Raw genomic sequence first — 6,000 nt, 5'->3', positions numbered from 1 at the left:
TAAAACTAACCACTGACCATCTTTGGGGGGTTTCTCAGACATTCACAAGGTTGTGCAACTCCCAGAACATTCTGGCCCCAAAAGAAACCCCGTCCCCATTAGCAGTCACCCCCCTCATCGTCCTCCTCAGCCCCAGGTAGCATGTACTTGTTCTCTGTCTCTATGAATTTGCCTATTTTGGGGATTTCAGATAAATGGGATCACACACCACATGGCCGTTTGAATTTTTGCCCCATTTTCTTAAATTAGGTCGTTTGAGTTTTGTCATTGATTTGTGGATGTCCTTTACATATTCTAGGCCCTAGTCCTTTGTTGGATTATGCACTGCAAGTATTTTCTCCTAGTCTGTGCTTTGCCTTCTGACTTTCCTGATGGTTTATTTGGACAGACCAAGTTGTTTAAAGTAAAATATTACATGTTTTAATTAGAAATAAATTTTACAGGCAAGGAAGCTCACATATGAGTCACTGGGGAGCTAGTCTGCCAACCGTGGCTTCAGGTTTTCCACGCGGAGGGCAGAGGGAATGAGCTTGGCTTCATCCACAGATGGAGATGAGGTTGCCAGAAGCACCCTTCCTGACCTGTGGGGGGTCACCCGGGGCATCAGCCCCAGCTCTGCCCTCCTGTCCCTGGTGTGAGTAGACGTCTGCCAGGGGTGTTTCTGGAAGACACAGCCCTTGGCCATCAGAAGGGTGCTCCTCAGTGGATCTGCTGGTTTGGCATGAAGCTCCCCATTTGAAGTTGCAAAACCTCATTTCCTGCCAAGGCGAATGGAAAAGGCTGGGGACAGGGAGGCCACTGTTTATGTCTCGTCCACTCCGGCTGGTCAGGCATTGGTGTAACCGCATGGTGTGGAATGCGAGCGACCGTGGCCACCCATGGGGTCCCAGAGGGCATGTGGCCCGGGGCCCGAGCTGGGTCCTCTAGCTCTTCCCCCAGGGACAGTCACTGCCCAGCCTTTCTAGGCTTTAAGTGCGTGAGGTCTCATGATCCTGCCTCCAGGTACGTACCCAAAGAACTAAAAGTAGCTGCTCACGAAAACCTGTACCTTGCTGTTCACAGCAGCGGAAGAGGCAGAAACGAACCGAATGTCTGTCAACAGACAAACGTGTCCCCCACTCACGAGAGCGTCCCTCGGCCACGGACAGGAGCAAGGCACTCACACGCGTGGCCCCGGGGATGGACCCCGAGCCCACGACGCTCAGGGAGGGAACCAGACACGGAAGGCCACATGGGGTGTGAGTCCACATGGGTGACACGTCCAGAGCAGGCTCATCCACGGACGGGAAGGGGGCTCGTGGGGGCCGGGACCCCTCCCTGCTAGACTGGGCCTTGTCTTCTCCAGCAGGCATGCTCACTCGCTCTCTCTCTCTCTCCCTCTCCCCCCTGTGCCCTTCCGCCCGTCCAGGTGCGGCTGACCCCCAGGCAGGGGTGCATGTTGGGAGTGGCCCCTTTGGCAGGTTTCCGTGGGCATGTGCCCCCAGGGAAACTGTGACCACAACCCGCAGACTGTGGAGTCGGGCCTTTAAAACATGTCTTATGGGGTACCTGGGTGGCTCAGTCGTTAAGCGTCTGCGTTCGGCTCAGCTCATGATCCCGAGGTCCTGAGATCGAGCCCCACATCGGGCTCCCAGCTCCGTGGGAAGCCTGCTTCTCCCTCTCCCACTCCCCCGCTTGTGTTCCTGCCTTTGCTGTCTCTCTGTCAAATAAATAAATAAAATCTTTAAAAATAACTAAATAAATAAATAAAACGTGTCTTAGAATAAAATTGCCCACACGGGCGGCTCGGCCGAGTGTCCAGGAAGGCACCAGATGCAACGTGTCCCGGCCAGGCCCGCGCGGGGTCCTCTGTCCGGAACCAGCACCTGACTGCCCTCGCCGACCCTTCCGGAGCAGGTTGCTCGGGGTATGCAGGGAGGAGTTTTGATCCCCTTAACGCACGTTCTGGCTGTGGCCCCGCTTGATTCAGGCTTTCCGGCCTCGGGCCCTGCTCCCGCCAGGCCACCACCGGCCCCTCCCTGTGGACGCTGGTGCCCAAGCCCCCACCCACATTCGGTGGTCAGTCATGGCCCAACCCGGGCTGGCGGACAGGGAAACCGAGGCTCAGGAGCTCACAGAGCCAGCCCACAGCTGGGGCCCAGGCCGCCTCGTTGGGGTGAAGCCCTGTCCCCCGGTTGTTTGGTTTTCAAGGACAGAGGCATGCATATATGTAAGAAAATGAATTGAGGGCACAGAAGACAGAAAGTCTGCCTTGGGCCCCTGAGCCCCCGCCTGGGCTCTCCAAGGGGTGGTGGCCGCGCTGGTTTGGCTGGGAAGGACCCCCCTCAGCGTGGCCAGGGCAGCGGCTGCGAGAGGACGTGGGGCTCCTGCAGGTGCTGCCCACCGTGCGTGTCATTGCCAGCCTGCCCCGGGTCCTGTGGACCCAACAGCCCTGTTGCTGCCGCCCGCGGGGCATGGGGGAAGGCATGTCCCTCTGCGGTGGAGGCCCTGATCTGCCTGGACTCCTCTTATCCTTGGACGAGGCCTCTTGTCCCTCTGGCACCCAGGGGAACCTCAAACCCAAAGGGAAAGGGCTTTCTCCTGGGGCTTCAGTTTGTCTGCCTGGGAAATGGACCTGAGCAGAGGTCCTTAACTCAGGGGAGGGAGAGGGGTCGTGTGGGGCTAGGAAGCCGAGTCCCCACCTGCTCCCACCAACAAAGGCCAGAGTGTCTGGCCAAGAGAACCGACACTCTGGTTATTGCTACTACTTTGTTAGGGGAAAATCTTGCCACAGGCTTGGGTTTTTCGGGACCTTTTTAGGAGGCAGACGTACACATCCCCCGACTGGGGAGATGCCCAGTGGGAGACAGGCCCCCCACCAGCCTTCATGGGGCCAGGGCTGGGGGCTTAGGTCAGTCACGCCTTCCGGAGAATCAAGACGCACCAGTTTTGAGAGTCAGTCGGCAAGGGCCACGGAGGTAAAGGCAGGGAGGGCGTTTGTCCTGGGGGGCGGTGGTGGCCCTCCCGGCCCCTCAAAGGGTCCTGTGGCAGGCACGGCTGGCCGCCCAGGAGCCCGGCGGCCCCGACCACACCGGGGGCCTGGAAGGTGCCACAGGTGTGGCCTTGTCCCAAGCCTGGGGACCCTCCTGCCCGCCCCACAGCCCGTCTCTCACGCCAGCCCTATTTATAACAGGAACCATGGAAACTTCTCCAGGCTCCTCTGAACTGCTCTCATCAGTAAGTCACTGGCAGGACGCATCATCCCTCCCCAGGGAGCATCCAGAGGCCACTGCGCCCCACTCGGGCTTTGCTGGGATGTTAGAACCGCCGGTCAGGCCTTCCTTAAAAGTTCAAACGTGGGATTCCCATGTGACCCTGAAAAAGTGAGGAACTGAACTGAAAACCCAGATCCACATGTGTGTTCGCAGCAGCACGACTCGAGGCAGGCGGACATACCCAGGGCCCACCGCCCGTGAGCGGACACACAATGCGGTCCACCCACGCACGGGGGCCCCGTGGACGACCCCGAGCCCACGACGCTCGGGAGGGAACCAGACACGGAAGGCCACACGGGGTGTGAGTCCACGTGGGTGACACGTCCGGAACAGGCTCATCCGCGGACGGGAAGGGGGCCTGTGGGGGCCGGGGCTGGGGGGGACAGGGTTGCTTTTGGGGTGACAGGATGTTCTGAAGTTAATAGTGATGGTTGCCCAATGACAAATACACTAGAGACCATTGGATTAATTTATGCAACATAGAAGGGTATGACAAAAAACATCTGTTTGGACACATGAAAAAGTGCTCAACGTCACCCTGCATCAGGGAAATCCAAATCAAAACCACAAGGAGATACCACCTCACACCAGTCAGAATGGCTAAAATTAACAAGACACGGAAACAGCAAATGTTGGCGGGGATGCGGAGAAAGGGGAACCCTCCTACGCTGTTGGTGGGAATGCAAGCTGGTGCAGCCACTCTGGAAAACAGTATGGAGGTTCCTCAAGACGTTAAAAAAAATAGAGCTACCCCATGACCCAGCAATTGAGCTCCTGGGTATTTACCCCGAAGATACAGATGTAGTGAAAAGAAGGGGCATCTGCACCCCAGTGTTCACAGCAGCAATGTCCACAATAGCCAAACTGTGGAAGGAGCCGAGATGTCCTTCAAAAGATGAATGGATAAAGAAGATGTGGTTCATATGTACAATGGAATATTACTCAGCCATCAAAAGGATGAATATTTAGATTTGCATTGATGTGGATGAAACTAGAAGGTATTATGCTAAGTGAAATAAGTCAGAGAAAGACAGTTATCATATGGTTTCACTCATATGTGGAACATAAGGAATAGCATGGAGGACCATAGCAGAAGGGAAGGAAAACTGAATGGGAAGAAATCAGAGAGGGAGACAAACCATGAGAGACTCTTTTTTTTTTTTTTAAAGATTTTATTTATTTGAGAAGGAGAGCGCACAAGCAGGGGGAGTGGGAGAGGGAGAAGCAGGCTCCCCGCTGAGCAAGGGACGATGAGGGACTCGATCCCAGGACCCCGGGATCACGACCTGAGCTGAAGGCAGACATTTCACGGACTGAGCCACCCAGGCGCCCAGAAAAGAGAATCTTAATCATAGGAAACAAACTGAGGGTTGCTGGAGGGGAGGGGGATGGGGGGATGGGGACGGGGGGGATGGGGTAACTGGGTGATGGACATTAAAGAGGGCACGTGAGTAATGAGCACTGGGTGTTACATAAGACCGATGACTCACTGACCTCTACCTTTGAAACCAATAATATATGTTAATTAATTGAATTTAAATAAAATTAAAATAAATTTAAAAAATTGTTCCAACTCCCCATTTTACACCAGGCCGTCAGTCCTTCTCTCTCCAGGAGCAAACACTTTTGTTTTCCACACCCTCCCCCACCCAGCTTTATTGAGGTATGACTGACAGATGAAAACTAGATATGTTTAAGGTGTAGACGACAATGGTTTGATATTTGTGTATCGTTGTGACCCATCAGCAGTCAGCCTACTGAACCACACCTCACATAGGTACCTTCTCTTTGCTGCGAGAGCATTTGGCAAACTTCACGTGCAGGAGGCTGTGCTTGAGATCCCAGAACGCATGCACTTGTAGCTGAAACCTTGTACCTTTGATGGAAGCGTCCCCAGAGACCACCTTCTAGTTCCTGCTCCTGCAGCCTTAGGGTCACAGAAAACGTGAGTGGAAGTTGCTGGCAGGTCCCTCCCATCTCCTCTCACACTGGGCTCCCTCCATTGTCAGGAACGGGATTGGCCTGGTATGTTTGTGACAGCTGACGGGCCAGTATTAGGACATTATGAACGACAGGCCACAGGGGACACCAGGGCTCACTGTCGGTGCCGCGCACCCTGTGGGTTTGGACGAATGTCACGGGCAGCGATCCACCATCACAGCGTGGCACAGAGCAGTTCCTGGCCCTGCCGACCCTCCATGCTCCGCCCAGTCACCCTCCCCCACCCCGGCCACCGCAGGTCCTCGTTCCGCCTCCGCGGTTCTGCGGTTTCCAGAATGTCCTAGACCCGGAACCACACGGTGTGCGGCCTTCTCAGCCCAGCTGCTCTCACCCAGGGACGTGCCGCTGAGGCTCCTCCGTGTCTCTGCCTGGCTCGATGGCTCATGTTCAGGGCTGGATGGACCAGCCCACCTACCTGCTCACCCGTTGAAGGGTATCTATCTCACTTGCTCCCCGGAGATGGACGAACCTGCTGTAAACACCTGTGCGGGTCTGTGTGTGGACATCACTCACCTCCTTAGAGCTTGGGCCACTCGCTGAGTCCTGAATCCATGGGGCCAGGGCGGTCCCCGCGGCCTCCCTGCTCCCACTGTGCCTGGACAGAAGGTGGCTGGAAATCAGGGTCACGCAGATGTTGCTTTCAATCCCACCACCTCTGAGAGGACTGACTGACTTTGACCCCGAGCCTCAGTTTCCCCAGCTGCAATGACGCCTGGAGGGTGGCGTGAAAGAGGCTGCCTGGGCT

The sequence above is a fragment of the Mirounga angustirostris genome, unplaced genomic scaffold (assembly GCF_029215605.1).
Source record: "Mirounga angustirostris isolate CCGP_5_RB_7025 unplaced genomic scaffold, mMirAng1.0.hap1 SCAF_1, whole genome shotgun sequence".
NCBI classification, from domain to species: Eukaryota; Metazoa; Chordata; class Mammalia; order Carnivora; family Phocidae; genus Mirounga; species Mirounga angustirostris.
Note: the sequence above shows the minus strand (reverse complement) of the source record.